Consider the following 27363-nt stretch of genomic DNA (forward strand, 5'->3'; position numbering starts at 1 on the left):
CTCCTGTACCCCCTGAGGCCTCCTGTATCCCCCTGATGCCTCCTGTGCCCCCCTGAGGCCTCCTGTTCCCCCTGATGCCTCCTGTATCCCCCTGATGCCTCCTGTACCCCCCTGAGGCCTCCTGTTCCCCCTGATGCCTCCTGTATCCCCCTGAGGCCTCCTGTTCCCCCTGATGCCTCCTGTATCCCCCTGATGCCTCCTGTACCCCCTGAGGCCTCCTGTATCCCCCTGAGGCCTCCTGTATCCCCCTGAGGCCTCCTGTACCCCCCTGATACCTCCTGTATTCCCCTGATGGCTCATGTGCCCTCTGATGTCTTCTGTACCCCCGAGACCTTCTGTACCCCCTTCTGCCTCCTGAACCCCCAATGCCTCTTGTAACCCCCTGATGCCTCCTGTACCCCCTAATGCCTCCTGTACCGCCCTGATGCCTCCTGAACCCCCTGATGCCTCCTGTACCCCCCTGATGCCTCCTGTATCCCCCCATGACTGCCCTGGGAATTAAAGGGACGGGGAGAAAAAACAATGGAAATTCTGATGCAAGAACCTGAATTGGGGATTTTTATGAAGTCAAGAAGTGAAGTCCCAGCCCATGTGATGAATCTCTGCATTCTGATTGGTGGGCTCGGTACCTGTGCTACTGTAGGTGAGTTGAGTTTCCAATGAAATGAAATTATTTGGCCCCCATTAAAGCCGGGGGGGGGGGGGGGTTGGATGGAGCCATTTGTCCGTGTATTTATCACACAATCTGTTTCCTGGTTGTTTTTCTCACCGCGTTACTTGTCTCTCTCTCGGATCTTGATTTGAGGCTCATTTTTTACAGCTGCCAATTGAATTCCCCGGTGGCCCCTGCGACTGTACAGCCGGTCCCCTCAGCAGCGGGAGAGGGGCCCGACACTCGGTCTGTCACTATCAGAATATCTTGTATTTAATCTGGAGATGAAATTGCGCTGTTAACCCTCGCCCTTCCAGGAGCTACTGCGGTCATTTGTCCCTGCAACAAGTTATTCACTGCTCCTGGGCTGCTCTCTTTCCCATGGTCAGGCAGGAACCTCCCCCTGGGTAAGTGAATCCAATCTCCCCCCAGTACTTACCCAGGTACAGAGCTCTGATTCTCTGTACTTCCTGCTCCTGGGCTGCTCTCTTTCCCATGGTCAGGCAGGAACCCCCCCCTGGGTAAGTGAATCCAATCTCCCCCCAGTACTTACCCAGGTACAGAGCTCTGATTCTCTGTACTTCCTGCTCCTGGGCTGCTCTCTTTCCCATGGTCAGGCAGGAACCTCCCCCTGGGTAAGTGAATCCAATCTCCCCCCAGTACTTACCCAGGTACAGAGCTCTGATTCTCTGTACTTCCTGCTCCTGGGCTGCTCTCTTTCCCATGGTCAGGCAGGAACACCTGTAAGATTTTGACTATATATAATAATAATATATTAATATAAATAATAATATTAATCACCCCTCTTACTAGGGTTTCGGTTCTTTTGAGAAGCAGACAAATAACCCACACGAATAAGTGTATATTAAAATGAATATATTGAGTAGCAAATCAATGGATGGTTACACTTAAATGATTAGTTAACAAACACAATATATATACATTATTTACATTTACAGATTAATGACAAAATCTACATTATAGCTACCGATATACAAAGAACATGGTGGTCTCGTTCCTTTTCTCTAGCCATGGCCTTTTCTCTCTGGTCTGTCTCACATCCTGCCCGGTCACTTCTGATCCAGTCCCCAGGTGCTCCTTCCAGGTTCTTCCCCCAGGATGCTCCCCCCAAGTTGCTCCCTTGACCACCGTCCAGCCCACATTTATGCACTTTTCAGCCACTTCCCCCCACATACCAACTGATCAGATGGGGGTTGATAAAACCACACCTTGCCCATTGTTCAGTAACTATTGAGTTTTATGGCTTCTTGCAGCCGTACTGTCTCACCATCCACAGAAAAACCCTTTGATATGGAGATTTACTTGAACAACTGGTTTATAGGGCTCAGCAGAACTCCCCTCTACAAGGTGTATGATACATAAATATGTATAGAGGCACAAACACATATGTATATAACACAAATAATGGCACCCAAATACACGATTTCTTACACACCCCCCTGGGTAAGTGAATCCAATCTCCCCCCAGTACTTACCCAGGTACAGAGCTCCGATTCTCTGTACTTCCTGCTCCTGGGCTGCTCTCTTTCCCATGGTCAGGCAGGAACCCCCCCCTGGGTAAGTGAATCCAATCTCCCCCCAGTACTTACCCAGGTACAGAGCTCTGATTCTCTGTACTTCCTGCTCCTGGGCTGCTCTCTTTCCCATGGTCAGGCAGGAACCCCCCCCTGGGTAAGTGAATCCAATCTCCCCCCAGTACTTACCCAGGTACAGAGCTCCGATTCTCTGTACTTCCTGCTCCTGGGCTGCTCTCTTTCCCATGGTCAGGCAGGAACCCCCCCCTGGGTAAGTGAATCCAATCTCCCCCCAGTACTTACCCAGGTACAGAGCTCTGATTCTCTGTACTTCCTGCTCCTGGGCTGCTCTCTTTCCCATGGTCAGACAGGAACCCCCCCCTGGGTAAGTGAATCCAATCTCCCCCCAGTAATTACCCAGGTACAGAGCTCTGATTCTCCGTACTTCCTGCTCCTGGGCTGCTCTCTTTCCCATGGTCAGGCAGGAACCCCCCCCCTGGGTAAGTGAATCCAATCTCCCCCCAGTACTTACCCAGGTACAGAGCTCTGATTCTCTGTACTTCCTGCTCCTGGGCTGCTCTCTTTCCCATGGTCAGGCAGGAACCCCCCCTGGGTAAGTGAATCCAATCTCCCCCCAGTACTTACCCAGGTACAGAGCTCTGATTCTCTGTACTTCCTGCTCCTGGGCTGCTCTCTTTCCCATGGTCAGGCAGGAACCCCCCCCTGGGTAAGTGAATCCAATCTCCCCCAGTACTTACCCAGGTACAGAGCTCTGATTCTCTGTACTTCCTGCTCCTGGGCTGCTCTCTTTCCCATGGTCAGGCAGGAACCTCCCCCTGGGTAAGTGAATCCAATCTCTCCCCAGTACTTACCCAGGTACCAGTGGGAGGAATACAGCTCCCTGGATAGTTGAAACATTTTACTCAACTCTTGGATACATTGTTATTAACCGAAAGGGCAGGAATCACTTTACAAGTAAGTTGGAAGCTGCTTCTCCCTCGTGGGATGAAATGTAAAGATGTGGGAATGTAGGTCGGCGCCGCCCGGGGCTTCGCGCGCGAGATGATAAATTCCATTTGCTCCGTTTGCCTTTATGGTTCTCTGCTAAATGTATTGATTAACAAAGTTCCTCCGGGTCATATTTCCCATGTAAAGCGACGGAATATATATGAGAAAGAGAGAGAAATTATCATTTCCCATATAAGTCAGATTAATGGAAAAGAGATTCTCCGGCCCCAGCGCAGTGTGAGGGGCTCAGCCCACAGGCAGGAAGTCAAGTTTGTTACTCTGTTCCTGATAAAGGTATTAATTCTGCATCAAGTACCTGTCTGTACTGTTATCCCATAGATATATACACCCTGGTTATACAGTATCTAGTGTCTACATGATCCCCATTGTAAGCAGCAGTCCTGCCCTGCTTTATGGCTGAGATTCTAGCTATCTGTATAACAGAGCATTCTGTCACAGTGGCACAGATCCTATCTGATCCCCCCATTGTAAGCAGCAGTCCTGCCCTGCTTTATGGCTGAGATTCTAGCTATCTGTATAACAGAGCATTCTGTCACAGTGGCACAGATCCTATCTGATCCCCCCATTGTAAGCAGCAGTCCTGCCCTGCTTTATGGCTGAGATTCTAGCTATCTGTATAACAGAGCATTCTGTCACAGTGGCACAGATCCTATCTGATCCCCCCATTGTAAGCAGCAGTCCTGCCCTGCTTTATGGCTGAGATTCTAGCTATCTGTATAACAGAGCATTCTGTCACAGTGGCACAGATCCTATCTGATCCCCCCCATTGTAAGCAGCAGTCCTGCCCTGCTTTATGGCTGAGATTCTAGCTATCTGTATAACAGAGCATTCTGTCACAGTGACACAGATCCTATCTGATCCCCCGATTGTAAGCAGCAGTCCTGCCCTGCTTTATGGCTGAGATTCTACCTGTCCTATTAATACTGTCTGATTCCCTCCTCCCCCCGGCGCTGAGTCCCTGCCGTACTACTCAGACACAGGGCTCGGGGTTATTCCTTCCCTTTACTCCATTCAATCAAGGGGCCCAGTTGGGAGCCGGTTCCCATTGTGCTTATGGGACGCTGCAGGTTAAATTAAAGAGAAATGGAAGGATGAGAGGGAGAGGAAGGTATTGGGCAGACAGATAAATGAAGGTACAGGGGCCATTTATAAAGACTTTCGCCCGTGATACATCGGATTCCAGCGAATAACAACGGAGATTCTCTCCCCCTCGGAGGAGTCGGCTTTGCAGCCCAGTTCCACGGCGGCGCCATCATTTATCTGAATGGACCGCGAGGCTTCGGCCGCATCCCGATTAGCCGGCCCGGCTGATAAATATAAATGTTATTGCGCTTGGCGCTCAGCGTCGCGGGGCAAAGGGCCACTTTGGCTTCCATCAGCCGCGGCGAAAATCGAAATTGGATTTCGGAAAATTTCATTTCAAATGGGACCTGTGGCTCCATCTTCCCCCCGTAGTAACGTTTGCCTGATGGATCTGTTTCATTAATGGGCTTAATTATTGCGTTGTGCTAATTATAGGGGTTTGCTTTCTGTTCTGCTGCAAATCAGCGAGTCCTGCTGGGAGTTAGGGACTAATGGGGAGGGTATAATTACCAACATTGCTTGGTCTGACCCTCCCTGCCTGCACTACCACTGGGGATGCACCGAAGCCAGGATTTGGTTTGGGATTGTGCCGAATCCGTGCCTCTGGCCCAATCGAATCCGATTTGGTCGAATCTCCACCACCGTCTGCTCCCCCCCCTCCCTAGGCCACTCCCTCTCTACCGCTTGGTCAGCAATGGTCAACCACCCCCTTCCTCTCTTGCAACCCGTCCAATTGCTCCCCCCAACAGATTTATGCCCCTAGATCCATCCCATGAATATCCAGTGTTTGATTGGCTCTACCGTGATTCCCTCCATCTTATTCCTGTCCGTTCAATTTATCTTCCCCTTGATTTCTTCCAAATATTACGGTCTTTTCCATTGAACTGGCTCCGAAATAGGGTCCCGTCAGTCTGATCATCTGAGTATCAGGTTGAAGGTCGGGTTTGACCAATACAGGAAAATATTGATGTATCAGTCATTCAGCCATCGTTCCAGGAATATCAGACAGAATCAATATATTGATACTGTGTAACATTGATTAAAGGGGAACTAAACCCTGCTGCACAGCGCGGCTCAACCAAACGTTACTCAGCTGTTGCCGGACTACAAATCCCAGAATAATGTAATATATAATGAAGGGTGAGGCATGCTGGGAGCTGTAGTCCAGAAACATCAGGGCTGTATTCTTAAAGCAATATTGCCCAATAAAACTGCAATAAAATGCAAGAAATCCCCCAATGAGAATCCCAGCTGATGTGAGTAAATCCGGCTCCCTGTTCTCTGTTCCTGCAATTGGAGTTGGGAGCAATAAGCACAGTTTCCCAGCACTGAACAAGTCTGTCCCTTTATCCCCATGTCTGATTCCTGTGCCATATAATGAGGGGAAAATGCCATCATTATCTCTATATGTAAGGTACCAGCAAGGGGCCTGACACAGGGAATCAGCATTCTCATTGGTCACTTCTCTTGCACTTACACTCACATTGTTGCTCAGTAGAATTCTCATTGGGGAATTTCCTTGCATCTATAATTACCACTATAGCAACACTAGGGGGCGCAGTGGGGCAGCGTTATGGTTGGGTTTATTTCCCCTTTAAATCCTTTGCCCATCTCTTGTGCTGCTCTCAGAGGGGTCCCCGTTACAAATGCCCCCCTATCGCCCATAACCGCAGGCAGCTCCGGGTACAGGGAAGAAGAAGCAATAAAATCGCCATGGAATAAACATTCCCCCTATGGGAAATGAAGGGGCAGGAGGAGGGGTCAGTGCATTTACAACTTGCCCCGCGGCCACTGGATTTTATTAAACTTATTAATTCTAATCTGTTTGAGGCTCATAAGCTTCTCTGTATCGTCCTTATTCCTTTATGGAGACGCCACGACCCCACGGCGTCCGACGCTCGCCATCGCCGCAATAACAGAGCAGAGAGACCAGTAATGGGTTTCAATGGGAGGGGAGACCCCCGGGGGATGGATTGCCCCCCTTTCATGCTTCAGGAGATATTGTTAATGAATATATATAAGAGTCAATACGATTTCTCAGGCCTGGAGACGCGACCTGGGCCAATCCCATCGCAGCCAATTGGGCCTGGGCTGTTACCTGCCCAGTGAGATATTGTATCATTAACCCTCCGCTGACTCCCCTGCTGTTTCGCCAGTGCTCCGGCTACTTAACCTCTTCCTGGAGCTGCTGCCCGCCCCTTGCGCTGCTGTGAAACATTATGCTTAATATTTAGTGATCTATTATTATTATTAACATTTATTATTAACATTTATTTATAAAGCGCCAACATATCCCGCAGCGCTGTACAATAAGTGGGTTACATACATTGGGCATACAGAGTAACATATAAAGCAATCAGTAACCGATACAGGAGGGGAAGGGAGCCCTGCCCAAAAGAGCTTACACTCTACAAGGAGTAACATATAAAGCAATCAGTAACCGATACAGGAGGGGAAGGGAGCCCTGCCCAAAAGAGCTTACACTCTACAAGGAGTAACATATAAAGCAATCAATAACCGATACAAGAGGGGAAGGGAGCCCTGCCCCAAAGAGCTTACAATCTACAAGTAATCAATTATCATTATTAATCATCAATTATGTACATGGTAACAAAGGGGCAATTGGACTGCAGGACGTTGATTGTACCTTGTAACTGGTGATGAGTGAATCTGTCCCATTTCGCTTCGCCAATAAATTCACAAATCTTTCAAAAGATTCGCCAAAATTCGCGAAAAATTCACGAAATGGCAAAAATGACACCCGCGACTTTTCTTGCGACAATTTCTGGACGTGCGACTATTCTGTTGACTCCCGTGACTAATCTTGCAACAATGTTTGGACGTGTGAAGATTCTGTTGACTCCCGCGACTATTCTTGCGTCTATTCTGGCCACGCAACGATTCTTTTGACCCCCACAACTTTTCTTACAACAATCTTTGGACGCTGACGCCTGCGAATAATCTTGCAACAATTTTTGGACATGAGACAATTCTTTTGACGCCTGCGACAATCTTTGGCCGTGCGACTACTCTTGTCGCAAGAAAAATAATTGTCACCCGCAACTATTCTTTTGACGTGCGACTATTCTTTAAACAATTTTTGGACGTGTGACTATTCTTTTGATGCCCGCAACTATTTTTGCTACAATTTTTGGACACGCGACTATGCTTGCAGCAACTATTCTTGCAGCAATTTCCGTTTCGTGAAACAATCCGCCAATGGCGAAACGCAGAAATTCGCCGTGAATCCATGCCTGGCGAAACATTTCGTCCATCACTACTTGTAGCAACTGCCCCCGATAGGGAAGAGAGGGGTAAGGGGAGAGAAAGCCAGTTGGCAATATGATTTCTTACATGACAAAAAGCTACTTTATATAGTAAGTTAGGTTGAAAAAAGACACAAGTTCAACCATAATGCCTATATATAACCTGCCTAACTGCTAGTTGATCCAGAGGAAGGCAAAAACCCCATCTGAAGCCTCTCAAATTTGCCCCAGAGGGGAAAAAATGGCAATTGGACCAGTCCCTGGGGCAACTGGCACTAAGAGCTATCTCCCATACCCCTGTATTCCAATATATTGTCTTGTGTCCCCAGGGGTATTGCAGTATTTACCCCAGCAGATAGAGTTATCCCACATTATCATTTATAGCCAATTACCCATATCCCAATGCACTAGCTGTTCCGACTCCGGAGCCATTGGCCACGCTGCCTAGCGAGGAGCCGACTGTCACTGATATCATTGGGGATAATGGCGACTGTCTCAGCGCGAAGGAGCCGGTGAATGTAACAAATGAGAGTGAAGAGGAGTCAATGTTCCCACTTTGCCGAGGAAAGAAACTTATTGAAATGTGTCGGAATTGACTAAAGGCTCCGAGTCTAGAAATTGTGCAGAATTCATAACTACTGAGAAATGGAACGGCGGCTCATCCGTCTCTATCAGCCCCAGGAAATTAAGCAGGAAAAACTGGTGAACTTTGTATAAAGGCAGCCATTCTAAAGAAATAGAAATTATGGGGCTGTTCCTGCTGAATTGTGCTTAGTACAGGGGAATCCCTATGTGCCATAGTTTTATAGTATCTCTCTGTGCAGGCTATGAGCAAACTTAAGGGGCTGTTCCTGCAGAATTGTGCTTAGTACAGGGGAATCCCTATGTGCCATAGTTTTATGGTATCTCTCTGTACAGGCTATGGGCAAACTTAGGGGGCTGTTCCTGCTGAATTGTGCTTAGTACAGGGGAATCCCTATGTGCCATAGTTTTATGGTATCTCTCTGTACAGGCTATGGGCAAACTTAGGGGGCTGTTCCTGCTGAATTGTGCTTAGTACAGGGGAATCCCTATGTGCCATAGTTTTATGGTATCTCTCTGTACAGGCTATGGGCAAACTTAGGGGGCTGTTCCTGCTGAATTGTGCTTAGTACAGGGGAATCCCTATGTGCCATAGTTTTATGGTATCTCTCTGTACAGGCTATGGGCAAACTTAGGGGGCTGTTCCTGCTGAATTGTGCTTAGTAGAGGGGAATCCCTATGTGCCATAGTTTTATGGTATCTCTCTGTACAGGCTATGAGCAAACTTAGGGGGCTGTTCCTGCTGAATTGTGCTTAGTACAGGGGAATCCCTATGTGCCATAGTTTTATGGTATCTCTCTGTACAGGCTATGGGCAAACTTAGGGGGCTGTTCCTGCTGAATTGTGCTTAGCACAGGGGAATCCCTATGTGCCATAGTTTTATGGTATCTCTCTGTACAGGCTATGGGCAAACTTAGGGGGCTGTTCCTGCTGAATTGTGCTTAGTACAGGGGAATCCCTATGTGCCATAGTTTTATGGTATCTCTCTGTACAGTGTACCCAATTGCTGAAACTGATGACAGGCCTGTGATGTCATCAAGCCCCACCCCTCGAGGGCCACAAGCGCATTGGCTCAGCTATAGGGAGTAATGGTGGAAGCTTTTGCATTATTCCAGCACAGAAATGGTTAACGGCTGTACAAATCCGTTGGTTGCGCCAGTTGTAAGCGTGTGGAACTCGGCCCCGACGCGCGGGAAGTTAAACAGAGAGAAATTACGCTCGGCGAGTTCTTTCTGTTTCACATTTGCATAATTATTAGTTTTCATGGAAGGTCGGGATATATATCCGGGGGGCGCGCGTCTGAATGTCACCCCAATGGCAGCGACCGCCATCCTCTCTTCATAACGACGCCGGCGTACGGGCACATCCCGCAATTAATCCGAGAAGGTGTCGGAAAGCTAATTATTGCCCCATCACTATATTCTGCCCTGTGCCCTCTCCCCGGGTCAGAACTGGGATATTGTACCGCGAGTGTCAGGGATACGACTGCTGTCATTGGCTAAACCCCAACCTGATTCCCAATTAGCGTAATGATTCCGGAACATTCTATTCCCTTTATCAGCTCTTCCCTGTACTTATTTCATGGTTAAATGATTCCCTTTTCTCTGTAATAATAAAACAGTACCTGTACTTGATCCCAACTAAGATATAATTACCCCTTATTGGGGGCAGAACAGCCCTATTGGGTTTATTTAATGGTTAAATGATTCCCTTTTCTCTGTAATAATAAAACAGTACCTGTACTTGATCCCAACTAAGATATAATTACCCCTTATTGGGGCAGAACAGCCCTATTGGGTTTATTTAATGGTTAAATGATTCCCTTTTCTCTGTAATAATAAAACAGTACCTGTACTTGATCCCAACTAAGATATAATTACCCCTTATTGGGGGCAGAACAGCCCTATTGGGTTTATTTAATGGTTAAATGATTCCCTTTTCTCTGTAATAATAAACAGTACCTGTACTTGATCCCAACTAAGATATAATTACCCCTTATTGGGGGCAGAACAGCCCTATTGGGTTTATTTAATGGTTAAATGATTCCCTTTTCTCTGTAATAATAAAACAGTACCTGTACTTGATCCCAACTAAGATATAATTACCCCTTATTGGGGCAGAACAGCCCTATTGGGTTTATTTAATGGTTAAATGATTCCCTTTTCTCTGTAATAATAAAACAGTACCTGTACTTGATCCCAACTAAGATATAATTACCCCTTATTGGGGGCAGAACAGCCCTATTGGGTTTATTTAATGGTTAAATGATTCCCTTTTCTCTGTAATAATAAAACAGTACCTGTACTTGATCCCAACTAAGATATAATTACCCCTTATTGGGGGCAGAACAGCCCTATTGGGTTTAATTACAGTTTGAATAATTTTTTTATGGAAAGATCCCTTATCCGGAAAACCCAAGGCCCCGAGCATTCTGGATAACAGGTCCCATACCTGTATATGTATCAGTGTGTATTATCCCTTATTATTACAGAATAGGCCTCTTTATAATAACTCGTTAATGTTATTGGCTGGATTTCCCAGTCTCCTCCCCTCCGTGACAGATAAAGCCCCCCATTGGCCGGCTGTGCTGTATTTGGGTGCAATTAGAGTGAGCCCTTGACCCTGGGGGGGGGTTTCTCCAGCTGGAGATGAGGATGATGAAGGGCCCAATCCAAGCTCTCGGCGCCGCCGCTCATTTCCAGCCATTCATTCGCTGCAGCTTCTCCATAAAGAACAACAATGCTCCGCGCCCGACGCTCTCGCCGCAGATTCTATTTATTCCCTTCATCCGCCTGCAGTCTAAAAATACAGTCACTTGAATGAGCGCCAGTGACATCTCCACGGACCCTCTTGTCTCTCAGTCCTGTAATTAGCCGCTCCTTCTGGGGGCTTCTGGGATTGAAGCCTTTCCAGAAACTTCTGTCTCTTCCCAACGCTACGGGTGGGGGGGCTCGATCTGTCTCTTCCCTGCCCCCCCCTTGGACCCCTCCCCATTGGTTGCCAAGACGGCACAAATAACAGCTAATTATGTTCGTCAGCCTTGGCTCCTATCCTCCAGATAAAAATCACTCATTAATTCTGATCTCTCCCTCTCTCCGAGACAGCCGACCTGACATTACTTTAGCGCTCTCGACAGCGGTAGCGTCTCACCCAGTGACATTTCCATCATTACTTGGGTAACTATGATCCCCCCCCAAAAAAAAACAATGAAAGGACATTTCATTAACAACAAGAGCATCGGGAAAGTCTTCCCATAATCTGCAGAAATGTTCTTTAAAGGGAAATTAAAGCCCAGGAGTTGAGAAGTCTAATTAAACGAATGATTTATGCTTTCAAAATTGCCCATCGCCATCTCGTTACCTTGCAAGACCATCTTTAGTAAGACCAAGGGCACGCACATGCTCAGTGAGCTCTGGGCTGCTGTCGGGAGGCGGAGCTTAGGGATCATTGTGAATTATCAAAACAGCACAAGTCAGGTAATGATGGTGCCCATCTGTGACCCAACCACTTCCATGGGATTCTTTCTACTGGCAGATACATTGGAGAGCTTCAAGGAAGGGTCGGAAGCCTTTTTGCCGAGGCAGAAAATACAAAGTCACTGATATTTATCCTCTTACTGTGATTCTGGTTGCAGTTTTGGGTCACGGAAGAATTTTTGACCATCTGACGCAATTTGGAGTCATATTAGAGTCCAAGTCCGGCTTGGGACTCCTCCAGTTACATGGGAGTAGGAGAAACAATAGGTTAGCTGAAAACAGTTCTAATGTGTAGCGCTGGCTGAAAGCTCAGACTCACTCACACTTTACTGCTGCGCTGCAAGTTGGAGTGATACCCCCCCCCCTCACCCCCAGCAGCCGATCAGCAGAACAATGGGAAGGGAGCAAGATATCAGCTCCCAGTAGGTATCAGAATAGCACTCAATAGTAAGAAATCCAAGTCCGGCTTGGGACTCCTCCAGTTACATGGGAGTAGGAGAAACAATAGGTTAGCTGAAAGCAATTCTAATGTGTAGCGCTGGCTGAAAGCTCAGACTCAGGCACACTTTACTGCTGTGCTGCAAGTTGGAGTGATATCCCCCCCCCCTCACCCCCAGCAGCCGATCAGCAGAACAATGGGAAGGGAGCAAGATAGCAGCTCCCAGTAGGTATCAGAATAGCACTCAATAGTAAGAAATCCAAGTCCGGCTTGGGACTCCTCCAGTTACATTGGAGTAGGAGAAACAATAGGTTAGCTGAAAGCAGTTCTAATGTGTAGCGCTGGCTGAAAGCTCAGACTCAGGCACACTTTACTGCTGCGCTGCAAGTTGGAGTGATATCCCCCCCCCTCACCCCCAGCAGCCGATCAGCAGAACAATGGGAAGGGAGCAAGATAGCAGCTCCCAGTAGGTATCAGAATAGCACTCAATAGTAAGAAATCCAAGTCCGGCTTGGGACTCCTCCAGTTACATTGGAGTAGGAGAAACAATAGGTTAGCTGAAAGCAGTTCTAATGTGTAGCGCTGGCTGAAAGCTCAGACTCAGGCACACTTTACTGCTGCGCTGCAAGTTGGAGTGATATCCCCCCCCCTCACCCCCAGCAGCCGATCAGCAGAACAATGGGAAGGGAGCAAGATAGCAGCTCCCAGTAGGTATCAGAATAGCACTCAATAGTAAGAAATCCAAGTCCGGCTTGGGACTCCTCCACTTACATGGGAGTAGGAGAAACAATGTGTAGCGCTAGATGTTTCTATTGGCCAATCATTTACCTCTACTGGTTTATGAGATATTTCATGTATCATTAGAGTTCTTCTTCTACAATTGCCCCCAATTACGGCGCAACCAACGTACTCATGTCGGGAGCCTCTGATGAACAGCATGGGCCGTTTGGTTGCAGACCCTTACACCGCGGCTTATCACTAATTGGTCGAGGGCGGCGCTGCCCTTTTGTGCCAATAATTCCAGATTTGGATGTTTTAGGAATGAGAAAACGTCCAGGGGCCACAGGGCTCCCCCACAAATGACAAATTCTCCTCCTTCTTATTATAATAAACCGCGGCATTGATTTTGCCATTAACACTCCGCTCGCATTGTGCTCGGCACCAATTAGTCTCCGGCAAAGCTCGGCGTCAGCACAAAGGCTGGAGAGACGCAGCGACGTCTCCATTAAAGCCTCTCGGCCCGGGAACCCAATTTATTAAATGTCAAGTGATATAAAGAACAATATCTCATGGCGAGTGGGGGACACTGACCTGGGCCCTCGGCTTCTGAGCGTTCGCTTTGCCTTTAATGCTTCCCGCTCGAGCGCTTAATTAGTAAATATCTCAGGAAACATCTTAAAAGGCTCAAGAAAGATTATCTTAAATACAGATTGGCCAAATTAAGGCGAGATTCCCCCCCCCCCTGTACTGAGAGCTGATAATTATAAATGATAAGGAAAGGGCAAATTGTTACAGCTTATTGTGTGCCCAGAACATTCCTTCTCTGTATATTTGTATTTATACATATGGGTAGGGGGTGCCATAGTGTTTCCCTTAGACAGTACAGTATGGGGGTACAGCTTATTGTGTGCCCAGAACATTCCCTCTCTGTATATTTGTATTTATACATATGGGTAGGAGGTGCCATAGTGTTTCCCTTAGACAGTACAGTATGGGGGTACAGCTTATTGTGTGCCCAGAACATTCCTTCTCTGTATATTTGTATTTATACATATGGGTAGGGGGTGCCATAGTGTTTCCCTTAGACAGTACAGTATGGGGGTACAGCTTATTGTGTGCCCAGAACATTCCTTCTCTGTATATTTGTATTTATACATATGGGTAGGGGGTGCCATAGTGTTTCCCTTAGACAGTACAGTATGGGGGTACAGCTTATTGTGTGCCCAGAACATTCCTTCTCTGTATATTTGTATTTATACATATGGGTAGGGGGTGCCAGAGTGTTTCCCTTAGACAGTACAGTATGGGGGTACAGCTTATTGTGTGCCCAGAACATTCCCTCTCTGTATATTTGTATTTATACATATGGGTAGGAGGTGCCATAGTGTTTCCCTTAGACAGTACAGTATGGGGGTACAGCTTATTGTGTGCCCAGAACATTCCTTCTCTGTATATTTGTATTTATACATATGGGTAGGGGTGCCATAGTGTTTCCCTTAGACAGTACAGTATGGGGGTACAGCTTATTGTGTGCCCAGAACATTCCTTCTCTGTATATTTGTATTTATACATATGGGTAGGGGGTGCCATAGTGTTTCCCTTAGACAGTACAGTATGGGGGTACAGCTTATTGTGTGCCCAGAACATTCCTTCTCTGTATATTTGTATTTATACATATGGGTAGGAGGTGCCATAGTGTTTCCCTTAGACAGTACAGTATGGGGGTACAGCTTATTGTGTGCCCAGAACATTCCCTCTCTGTATATTTGTATTTATACATATGGGTAGGGGGTGCCATAGTGTTTCCCTTAGACAGTACAGTATGGGGGTACAGCTTATTGTGTGCCCAGAGCATTCCGTAGGAGGCGCCATGATACAGAACATAAGGAGACGTCAGTCTGAGTTGCAGGTAATTTTATGCCAATTTGTTTGAGAAAACGGAAAGTAAAGCAATTACAATAAATCATATTTCCCCGCGTTATTGCAGTTGGCAGAGGACCCATCCCGCCGGCATCTCACAAGTTAAAGCCATTAAGCCAAATTCACTCAACTAAGGGAGATCTGATTGGCTGCCGCTGGTATCAGTGCTGGGAGGCCGGGTGCAAATACGGGGCCTTTATTTCTGCTCCACGTACAGAGGGAAATCAGACGCACTCGGCGCGGTGAGATTCCTGCCGCGATTTCACGGCTCGGCGACCGCCCAACTGATTTCTCTTACACAAGAGAACTTAAGAGGATCAAGAGAAGCCAAGACACAAGGCTGAGGGTACAAAGTGGCCCCATTGAATGTTACCCAGTTAAACTACTGAGAGACCCCCAGGCCCCCCAAAGTACCACTAAACCCTGAGAGGTCTGGCTAATTGCCATAACAACTGCCCAAGGTCTATAGAGTCCAGAAGTCCTGTTTCTCTATTGCTGAGTGTTGGCTATTTGCTCTACTGTGTTCCGCCATTTTCTTCTACTGTCATAACCAAGCCCCGCCTCTTCTATTGTCTTCAATGGAGCCTTTGACAATGCATATTCCTGAGCTGCCCCAGAAGCCTTATTACAGGGCTGGTCAAGATCTGAGCAATGTTCTTCCTCTGGTTTACCCTTTATCCAATAGGACTCCCCTAGGCCACTCACAGGGCCTGCCCCCCTACTCACCCCCCCACTCACCCCCCCCTTTGAACACACCTCCTGGCTGCTGCTACTGATCACCGGCACCTCCACCATTAGTTCATATGCGCCCCCAGTGGGCGCCCCCAGATATTTGCCGCCCTAGGCCAGGCCTTTGTGACCCACAAATCCAGGCCTGGAGCTCTTTCCCATGCAAGAATGGACTAACTCTAGAATGGGATATGCCCCCTCCCAATACTATCAACTTGGGCCACCTGCAAATCCATTGGTTGCTACCTGTGTAGCCCCTCCCTACCAGAAAAACTAGGCTTTCTCCTAAAGGTGGCGCTGTTCTTGCACCAAGCACCTTATTCATCCAAGCAAACTGGCAGATTGGTATAGAGGAGCCCAAATAGGTGCAAGCGGATTTGTGAATTGGTGCCATGTTTGTGCCCATGGTGGTGCCTAGAGATTGTAACCCAAACCTTTTAATAATGAGGATAATAAAGGTGGGGTGTCAGGCTAGAATGGGGGTATCAGGGGCAGAAATGTACAACCATTATGGGTGGTGTGGCAGCGAACATGGTGGCTGTGGTGGCCATGAAAAATGGGCTTATTGAGAAAAGCCCCAAGAACTTTAGAAGGTGGGGGGATTCCCTACTGTCCTACTGTCTCCATCTTGCCCTACTGTCTCCATCTTGTCCTACTGTCTCCATCTTGCCCTACTGTCTCCATCTTGCCCTACTGTCTCCATCTTGCCCTACTGTCTCCATCTTGCCCTACTGTCTCCATCTTGCCCTACTGTCTCCATCTTGCCCTACTGTCCCCATCTTGCCCTACTGTCTCCATCTTACCCTACTGTCCCCATCTTGCCCTACTGTCTCCATCTTACCCTACTGTCTCCATCTTGCCCTACTCTCTCCATCTTGCCCTACTGTCCCCATCTTGCCCTACTGTCTCCATCTTGTCCTTCTGTCTCCATCTTGCCCTACTGTCTCCATCTTGCCCTACTGTCTCCATCTTGCCCTACTGTCTCTATCTTGCCCTACTGTCCCCATCTTGCCCTACTGTCTCCATCTTGCCCTACTGTCTCCATCTTGCCCTACTTTCCCCATCTTGCCCTACTCTCTCCATCTTGCCCTACTGTCTCTATCTTGCCCTACTGTCCCCATCTTGCCCTACTGTCTCCATCTTGCCCTACTGTCTCCATCTTGCCCTACTTTCCCCATCTTGCCCTACTCTCTCCATCTTGCCCTACTGTCTCCATCTTGCCCTACTGTCCCCATCTTGCCCTACTCTCTCCATCTTGCCCTACTGTCTCCATCTTGCCCTACTCTCTCCATCTTGCCCTACTCTCTCCATCTTGCCCTACTGTCTCCATCTTGTCCTACTCTTTCCATCTTGCCCTACTGTCTCCATCTTGCCCTACTCTCTCCATCTTGCCCTACTCTCTCCATCTTGCCCTACTATCTCCATCTTGCCCTACTGTCTCCATCTTGCCCTACTGTCCCCATCTTGCCCTACTGTCTCCATCTTTCCCTACTGTCTCCATCTTGCCCTACTGTCCCCATCTTGCCCTACTGTCTCCATCTTGCCCTACTGTCTCCATCTTGCCCCAGAAAGTGCCGCCCATTCCAATAACAGGGGCCGTTTCTGCCCTTGCATCTCGCTGCTTGCCATCCGGCCCCTCTCATTGATTTCCCTTTAGCGACTCTTTATTCTTCTCTCTCTCTAATCTTCTGTCAGTCTTTCTTCAGTTTCATCATTCTTGCCGGATTGGCAATCCCTCGGCGCGCCGGTTACTCTGCCAAGTCACGGGTGGCTTAGATATTTCATTAGCGACAGTAAAGAAGTGTTTTCGTCCCAGCGGTGAGTTTATGCTGATTATAAAATAACATTTCTGCCTTCATAAACGCTTGACAAATAGGAAAAGATGCTCCGCTGAGCGGCACGGCGCCTTGTATTGCCGGCAGCCGGAGAAAGAGACCAGATTGGGGGACAATTTAGTTAACTGGTTGATTTAGAGCGCAAGCTTTGGGGTCAGAGATATACTGGGCCTCATGGGGCCCTAGAACCTGACATTTAGGGGCCCCTATATGCACATAATATACAAAGTGCTAAATTCAATCTGCTTTATGGCAGCAATAAGAGAGCTGTAATACAGTGGGGCCCTCCAGCCGCCATCTTGTATCCCAGCCGGCAAGTCCAGCCCTGGATATAAAGGGGGGTCTTGTTGGTGGTCCACAATCTGGCTTGGGGCTTTCTGTAATCCACCCAAGGGCTATTGGGCCCAATGTGGCAGGCATATGGCGAGCCACACAAGCATGGAAAAAAGTTTTTTAGGAATGTAATATAAAGGCTGTGATTGGCTGTTTAGTAGCCCCATGTGGACTGCCAGCCTGTAGGAGTCTCTGCATGGGGTAAAACTGCTTCTCTGGGCCCCCAAGCCAGAGATATAATAATGGCCACTTACTTTGAGGCCAGTGGGAGCAACATTTAACCCACGAGCCACTGGTTGGGAATCACTGAAGGAAGTTTCAGTTTGGCACATGTGGCAATAGTTCTATGAACTTGCGAGTGCATTTTTCTTTCTTGGTGTCACCATCTGTCTCCATCTTGCCATGCATGTTGGCTTCCTGTCTCCATCTTGCCCGACTGTTGCAATCATTTCCTGCTATATCCTTCTTGCCCTACTGTCTCCATCTTGCCCTACTGCCTCCATCTTGACCTACTGTCTCCATCTTGTCCTACTGTCTCCATCTTGCCCTACTGTCTCCATCTTGTCCTACTGTCTCCATCTTGCCCTACTGCCTCCATCTTGACCTACTGTCTCCATCTTGTCCTACTGTCTCCATCTTGCCCTACTGTCTCCATCTTGCCCTACTGCCTCCATCTTGTCCCTACTGTCTCCATCTTGCCCTACTGTCTCCATCTTGCCCTACTGCCTCCATCTTGTCCCTACTGTCTCCATCTTGCCCTACTGTCTCCATCTTGCGCTACTGTCTCCACCTTGTCCTACTGACTCCACCTTGTCCTACTGACTCCATCTTGCCCTACTGTCTCCATCTTGCCCTACTGTCCCCATCTTGCCCTACTGTCTCCATCTTACCCTACTGTCTCCATCTTGCCCTACTGTCTCCATCTTACCCTACTGTCTCCATCTTGCGCTACTGTCTCCATCTTGTCCTACTGACTCCACCTTGTCCTACTGACTCCATCTTGCCCTACTGTCTCCATCTTGCCCTACTGTCCCCATCTTGTTCTACTGTCTCCATCTTGCCCTACTGTCTCCATCTTGCCCTACTGTCTCCATCTTACCCTACTGTCTCCATCTTGCCCTACTGTCTCCTTCTTGCCCTACTGTCTCCATCCTGCGCTACTGTCTCCATCTTGTCCTACTGTCTCCATCTTGTCCTACTGTCTCCATCTTGTCCTACAGACTCCACCTTGTCCTACTGACTCCATCTTGCCCTACTGTCCCCATCTTGTCCTACTGTCCCCATCTTGCCCTACTGTCTCCATCATGTCCTACTGTCTCCATCTTGCCCTACTGTCTCCATCAGTATTAAGCTCGCATATGAAGTAGAATATTGGCCCCTCCTCTCTCTTTTTAGCTCCTGACAAGGTTACAGATATATGGATCCAGCTGGGCTTCTGGGAGTATCTAGAAAAGCATGGGGCATTACCGCTCTGTAACGGGGCCACTGCTCCAGGCCCCTAGGGGGTGCTAGACCCCACATACTACATTTCAGCATCACAGTTTCAATGGACACCGGCTGCTGTTCTTCCTCTGGAGACACAAAGCCCATCCCGTGTAACAAGATAATTAGAGTTCTGCCCCCAGTTCTGTGGCTCTTACAGGTTCATATTAATGCTCTTTTATTAGATAATGGCTGCTCTAATAGAGTCCCGACAAGCTGACAATTACCCCGGGACAAAGGGGAACAAATGAGTTCTTTTCTTCTGCTTCATAATGAACCCGGGCTCAATAAAGCGGCCATTGTAGCGCGACTGTAGCCATAGTCCCAATGTTCAACCGAGGGGCTTTTGTCCTCCCAAAGAGCCGCACTTGACACGTTCTTTAATGTCCCTATCGACGGTGCCGGACCTATTAGCGGAGCGAAGGTAACACTGTAATAAAAGCCCCGGCGGGGGGCCCCGCGCTTCCGGCGATGGAATAAAGAACCCATTGGCGTCGATGAGACAGGTTGACAGTTCCCTCAGGTTGGAGGAGATCCTTAATGCCAGGTTGAAAGCTACTATTTTGGCTTCAGATCACAATAGAAATAACACCCTGTCACGGCTAATGAAAGAGGCCAAAACAAGTCTTTTTCCCAAAAAAAAAAAAAAAGTAATATCACCCCTATGTGAGATACACACAAGAGCTGACATTGGATGGTTGTCTTGGCAACATCATTGCGATGTGCTGAGGAACGCGTAGATCACTCGCAACTTGGGAGAAACGCCATTTAGTCAACTTCCCTTTGATTTCACGCCGCGTTGGAAGCTCCGCTCGCTGTTGCAAAGGATTATGGGTGGGGGGGTTCTTGGGTTTTAATAAAGTGCTGCCCCTCAGGCGGAGAATCATTTCCAAGATGAACCCACTCAGGCACGCGCCGGGGGAGCGGAAGGACTCAATCCAAATGCCCAATCGCTTGGAAGATTTATTTTGTGTTCATAATCACGTTTGTAGCGTATAAAGCCGTATGAAATGCGTTGTCTCCGCAAGAGGAAGTGATAGAAGGATAAGGATTCTATTGCCCCTGCCGGTGCTGAGCTGCCTTCTGTGAGGAACAACCCATTACTCTTGGGGTCATGTTGGGAAGGACTGACTGGTCATTATTTTGGCCACCATGGCTTGTGAAAGAGGGGGGATTGTTGGGCAGGTAGGGCCGGAACTTGGGGCAGGCAGAAGAGGCAATGTCTAGGGCAGGGGTGAGCAAACTACGGCCCATGGGCCACGTCCAGTCCAGCGTCTGGGGACTGAGTGGAAAAGGCGTAACGATGGCCCGGCCCGTCTGTAAGTCAATGTAGCCCCTGAGCCAAAAAGTTTGGCCACCCCTGGTCTAGGGTGCAACAATGGGGGGCATTAGGCACTTACCATTTCTTTATGCTTACCCCTAGTCCACGCTGTTTTCCCCCACTGTGGCAGGTCACTTTACCGCTCTTTGCTCTCACAGAGGAACTTGGCAAGGTGGCCAGCTCATCCGGCTTGGCCTGGCTCTGTGGGAGATACAGTGAGACAGATGCCCAACTTGACCAAGGAGACACTGGCATGGAGACAGCAGGGTAGGGACCAGGGGTAGGAAGCAAAGGGTGCCATCAGGGGGGCAATTGAAGGGGGATAATCAGAGAATGGAGGGAGAGCAAGTAGCTGGGTGGGGGGGGACTGGCAGGGAGTGGTGCCAAGCGGTATTGGCTTGGGTGCCAGTTGGGCCATTCCAAATCTCTGTCACTGTAGCAGCAGCCATGGTTCCTGGTGACTGGCACCGACTGGTTCTGTTGGGCTGGGGAGAAGCATTCATTGGTGCCCTAGGGGGGCCATCATTGGGGTACAGGGGGTACTGCAGTCAGGGGCCCCATTGCAGAAAGAGGTGCTCCCTGAGAGGAAATAATACAATTGATGGTTTGGGTAAGGGTTAATGGGTTGGGGGGGTTATGGCACAATTGGGAGTGGCTGGGCCCATCGGGGGTGTAGCTGTGCATGCCAGGCCATCACTTTTTATTAGGGCCCCATGTTACATGTTGGTAGGGCCCACCATGCAGGGGAGGGTGCTAGTATCCCAGGTTCTTCACCTTTATAATAACTTTTAGTATAATGTAGAGAGTGATATTCTGATACAATTTCCAATTGGTCTTCATTTTTTATTATTTGTAGTTTTTTTAGTTCATTTTCAGTTCAGGAGCTCTCCAGTTTGGGATTTCAGCTATCTGGTCGCTAGGGGCCAATTTAACCTAGCAACCAGGCAGTGATTTCATAGAGAGACAGGAATATGAATAGAAGGGCCTAAATAGAAAGATAAGGAATAAAAAGTAACAATAACAATAAAACTGGAGCCTCACAGAGCAATAGGGTTTGGCTGCCGGGGTCAGTGACCCCCATTTGAAAGCTGGAAAGAGTCAGAAGAAGCAAATAATTCAAGAACTATGACAAATAAATAATAAGGACCAATTGAAAAGTTGCTAGGAATAGGTCATTCTATAACATACTAAAAGTTACCCTGAAGGTGAACCCACCTCTTTAAATACCCGGGGAAGATACTGTAGGTACTGTAGGCCATTAATGTAGGGGTTTGGGGTTTTCCTTCCCTGAGCTCTAAGGATTTAACCGAATCCTAATTCTGATGGAACCCCTCCAAATCCGAAATTTAATCCTGGATTTGGCACATCCCTACTCTCAGGCTCCTTGATAACTATTTGTACAGGAATCATCCCTGTTTCTATATGGACGATGGGAGATACTGTATTATATCTCAGCAGGGCAATGAGTATGGCAGCTTCCGCTCAGATTAAAGGCAAAGTAAACTATTTGGGTTTAAAAATGGTCTGTGCTGAATATCCTGTGACCTAAACCTTTCTACCCGCCCAGGGTACAGGATTACAAAGTAAGTAAAATTTCCCCTTTTATCTTCTTTTTTATTCTTCCAGGTACCAGAGCAGGATTTAAAGGGGAAGTAAAAGCTTTCTACCAAGTTTCATAATTTTATTAGATGCAACGTTACAATATTTATCTATTATAAGCTCATAACAATATTACCTTTGTATAAAAGCATTAGGGAAGCAGTCACCCTGCTATAGTTCCAGGGGTACCCAGGGCACAAGCACTCACCCCAAATCCCCCCCTAACTGGCCTTCAGGCTGGGCCCCCTTAGCCCATAACAAGGTTACAGATATATAGAAACATTGGGGTAACAGTCACCCCGCTATAGTTCCAGGGGTACCCAGGGCACAAATAAGCACTCACCCCAAATCCCCCCCTAACTGGCCTTCAGGCTGGGCCCCCTTAGCCCATAACAAGGTTACAGATATATAGAAACATTGGGGTAACAGTCACCCCGCTATAGTTCCAGGGGTACCCAGGGCACAAATACCCACTCACCCCAAATCCCCCCCTAACTGGCCTTCAGGCTGGGCCCCCTTAGCCCATAACAAGGTTACAGATATATAGAAACATTGGGGTAACAGTCACCCCGCTATAGTTCCAGGGGTACCCAGGGCACAAATAAGCACTCACCCCAAATCCCCCCTAACTGGCCTTCAGGCTGGGCCCCCTTAGCCCATAACAAGGTTACAGGATATATAGAAACATTGGGAACAGTCACCCCACTATAGTTCCAGGGGTACCCAGGGCACAAATAAGCACTCACCCCAAATCCCCCCCTAACTGGCCTTCAGGCTGGGCCCCCTTAGCCCATTAACAAGGTTACAGATATATAGAAACATTGGGGTAACAGTCACCCCGCTATGTTCCAGGGGTACCCAGGGCACAAATAAGCACTCACCCCAAATCCCCCCCTAACTGGCCTTCAGGCTGGGCCCCCTTAGCCCATAACAAGGTTACAGATATATAGAAACATTGGGGTAACAGTCACCCTGCTATAGTTCCAGGGGTACCCAGGGCACAAGCACTCACCCCAAATCCCCCCCTAACTGGCCTTCAGGCTGGGCCCCCCTTAGCCCATAACAAGGTTACAGATATATAGAAACATTGGGGGTAACAGTCACCCCGCTATAGTTCCAGGGGTACCCAGGGCACAAATAAGCACTCACCCCAAATCCCCCCCTAACTGGCCTTCAGGCTGGGCCCCCTTAGCCATAACAAGGTTACAGATATATAGAACATTGGGGTAACAGTCACCCTGCTATAGTTCCAGGGGTACCCAGGGCACAAATAAGCACTCACCCCAAATCCCCCCCTAACTGGCCTTCAGGCTGGGCCCCCTTAGCCCATAACAAGGTTACAGATATATAGAAACATTGGGGTAACAGTCACCCCGCTATAGTTCCAGGGGTACCCAGGGCACAAATAAGCACTCACCCCAAATCCCCCCCTAACTGGCCTTCAGGCTGGGCCCCCTTAGCCCATAACAAGGTTACAGATATATAGAAACATTGGGGTAACAGTCACCCCGCTATAGTTCCAGGGGTACCCAGGGCACAAATAAGCACTCACCCCAAATCCCCCCCTAACTGGCCTTCAGGCTGGGCCCCCTTAGCCCATAACAAGGTTACAGATATATAGAAACATTGGGGTAACAGTCACCCTGCTATAGTTCCAGGGGTACCCAGGGCACAAATAAGCACTCACCCCAAATCCCCCCTAACTGGCCTTCAGGCTGGGCCCCCTTAGCCCATAACAAGGTTACAGATATATAGAAACATTGGGGTAACAGTCACCCCGCTATAGTTCCAGGGGTACCCAGGGCACAAATAAGCACTCACCCCAAATCCCCCCCTAACTGGCCTTCAGGCTGGGCCCCCTTAGCCCATAACAAGGTTACAGATATATAGAAACATTGGGGTAACAGTCACCCCGCTATAGTTCCAGGGGTACCCAGGGCACAAATAAGCACTCACCCCAAATCCCCCCCTAACTGGCCTTCAGGCTGGGCCCCCTTAGCCCATAACAAGGTTACAGATATATAGAAACATTGGGGTAACAGTCACCCCGCTATAGTTCCAGGAGTACCCAGGGCACAAATAAGCACTCACCCCAAATCCCCCCCTAACTGGCCTTCAGGCTGGGCCCCCTTAGCCCATAACAAGGTTACAGATATATAGAAACATTGGGGTAACAGTCACCCCGCTATAGTTCCAGGGGTACCCAGGGCACAAATAAGCACTCACCCCAAATCCCCCCCTAACTGGCCTTCAGGCTGGGCCCCCTTAGCCCATAACAAGGTTACAGATATATAGAAACATTGGGGTAACAGTCACCCCACTATAGTTCCAGGGGTACCCAGGGCACAAATAAGCACTCACCCCAAATCTCCCCCTCCAGGCTGCCCTTCTCTGTATCTACTACTATTGTACAGACTAACACTGTCCCACGCTACTTAGTCTCATAATTATTTGCCATTTAAGTATGTTTTTACCCCCTACTGTAAAGCCCTGGGGGTTACAGCCCCCTTTTCATGCTGCAGATTCCCCCCATAACTGTATATAATATATAAGAGCATTGAGTTCAATAATAAATATTATTATTATTAACATTTATTTATAAATCGCCAACATATTCTGCAGCGCTGTACAATAAATACAGTGAATACCCTGGGCTGGGGCTAAACCCCCAATACTCGAACCCACTCATCCATTTGCATTAACCCTTTGCTCTCTGGCCTTTAGGCAACTCTCAGTCCGAGCACCGGAATCTCTTTCGTCTGCGCAGTGAGTGCCCCCCGGGGGGCGACGGCGAGCGCCTCACAACTTATAATACAGAATATAAAAAATTGATACTGCTCAGAATTGAGTCTGTGTATTTCCTATGTACATCAAAGGCGCCCGAAATAAACCCATGAATTATTTATTGGGAATTGTAAGCGAGTAAAGCTGAGAGCGCGGGGATTGCAATAAGTGTGCGAATACACGAGGTCAAATGAATTCAGAGTGAGGGGCCCCCTGAACTTGGGGCTCCCCGGGGGGCTCCCTGGGCAGGTATATAACTCATATATAGGGGAATAATAAATGGCATTAATACAGGGGCCCCTGCAATGGTCCCGGCCGCCCCACTCTGTGCCCGGGAGGGTAATTTAGTTTTACAAGGTGAGTTTTAAAGGGTTAAATAAAAGCACAAATGGGAAGTGCTTATTGGCTAACGAGCTACTGAGAAATCCCACAGTTCCAGGCGTTGTGTGCCGGCAGCCCCCTAAGGATGGGGGGGGTGCAGGTGTGTCATGGGGGGGGGGTATTTCTTTCCCAAGGTGCCCCCCACCATTAGTGATACCTCACTTTGCAACACTGAGTCCATTATAGAGTCCATTAGACCATTATGTATGGGGGCGTGCCTGCTACAGCCCCTCTGATTGGATGCAGAACATTTGAATTGACTGGATGACAGTTGTTATTTGCGTACATACGGGCGCCCCTATTGTGATCATGATCAGCAGTGATGGCGATAGAGAGGAGGAGGAGGAGGAGGGGGAGGAAGAGGAGGGATAGACACTTATTCCAACATACATTGAGGGGAACCTGGTCATTCGAGATTAGTTGGGCTATGTAACACCAAAATATGTCATTCCCACCCCGTAGTTGTTGAACTACAAGTACCCCACACAACCTTTGGGGCTAAGGCCGTCATTACAGTTTGTTCTTTTACCCAGTGGTGTAACTATAGGTGGGTGCAGGCAGCCCAATGAGGAGCTGAACGTTACCCATTCCCCTTGCCCAGCTGTGCCCAAGCCTCCATAAACAGGGTTAGACTGACCCCCCCTGGGGTATCAGGAAAAGTCCTTGTGGGCCCCAGGTTTATCTAGATAGCACCCCTAGAACACGGCCCAACTGCTCCCTGCCTCCAGTGTTTTGGGCCAAACCAATTCCCCTCATGTTGTGGTTGTATCTTTAACAGGGGTATTTGGCAGTTGTGGGGCAGATGGGATGGGGGGTTCTTAAGGTCAAGTTTTCCAACGTGCCCCAAGTATGGGTGGGTAGTGCGGGGCCCGGGGGACCTTTGGAAACAACGTTGCACCCCTACTTTCTCCAATGACATTTTAGGGCCCATTCTAGGATTGGCACCAAAACACCCTGGGGGCTCATTTATTAACACTGGGCAAATTTGCCCACGGGCAGTAACCCATAGCAACCAATCAGTGATTGCCTTTTTTCAGCCAGCTGCATGTAGAACAATGAATGCAACAATTTGATTGGTCGCCATAGGTTACTGCCCATGGGCAAATTTGCCCAGTGTTGATAAAGGACCCCCCCTATCTGCCCTAGAAGGTTGACCTTGATGGGGCCGCGGGATACCCTATCCAAACTCCCTAACCATGGGCGCCCAATGGGAGCAAATCCAGCCATGCGTGTCTATCGAAACCTGAACTGATTGGATAAGAGGGAGAGGTGAGAATATTCCATAAATGGTGATTGGATGTGAAGGGAAAGTAGGAGGTGCTACCAAAGGAAATCAAGTGTCCCACCCTGATTGCACCCAAAATGGCGACTCCCTGGCACAGACCAAGTAGGACTTCACCTTGGGATAATGCCCATAAAGGGGGCTATTTCATACAGATTCAAACAGATCCAAACAGATCTAAACACAAAAAAGGCTCCTGTTGCTTTAAGTTCCTTCGGCTGCTTTGGATTTTATGTCTCGAGTCGGCAGCTTGGTGTTTAGTAATTTGCTCGATTTACATGGATGAGACTGGAGGTTCCTACTGGGCGTCTGGTGGCCGCTGCTTCCTGCGCACAACTTGAGCTATTGACCCTCAGCATTTAATTGGTTCCAACTGTATCTTCCTGCGACCTCACGTAATGGAACAAGGGGAAACAAAGCCCCGTCCTATCGGCCCCACATAACTTCGCTGGCCCCCTGCGTGATTAAGGCAAGTTCCATGCAAGGACAGGCCCGAGCGCTATTGATTATCCGTTTTAGTCTTTCCCCAGGCTAAATAATAACGCTGAAGTTTCCCGAGATGTCACGGGGCTCACAGTCTGTCTCAGCAAGAGAGTCCGGCGAGAAAAGAAAACAGAGTTTAGACGTCTCCTCTCTGACGGGAACACTTGTTTGTTTTGTGGTTTTGCTGCTGATTGTGCCGGGCATAATATTATTGTTATTGGTTTATTCTCTGCCGGGGAATTATAGCAGCCAATAGGGCAGGGCTGGTACAATAGGGCAAGATGGACAAAGGAGAACAAGATAGGGGCAGCAGATAATTATGATAAAAGGGAAAGACTGTAGGACAAAATAGAGATGGCAAGATAGAGGCAATAGGGTACCATGGAGACAGAAGGGCAAGATGGAGACAGTAGGGTAAGATGGAGACAGTAG

The 27363-nt window shown here is 48.4% G+C and overlaps 1 long non-coding RNA gene across 1 annotated transcript; it reads right to left on the reverse strand.

Moving 5' to 3' along the window:
* Positions 1-572: 572 nt before the first annotated feature.
* On the reverse strand, positions 573-2979 carry LOC116412215. Its single transcript, XR_004223588.1, has 2 exons — positions 2946-2979; positions 573-930 (listed from the first exon to the last, which is right to left on the reverse strand). It is a non-coding gene; the product is annotated as an uncharacterized LOC116412215 (long non-coding RNA).
* Positions 2980-27363: the final 24384 nt, after the last annotated feature.

This window comes from Xenopus tropicalis, chromosome 7 (assembly GCF_000004195.4).
Source record: "Xenopus tropicalis strain Nigerian chromosome 7, UCB_Xtro_10.0, whole genome shotgun sequence".
Taxonomy (NCBI): Eukaryota; Metazoa; Chordata; class Amphibia; order Anura; family Pipidae; genus Xenopus; species Xenopus tropicalis.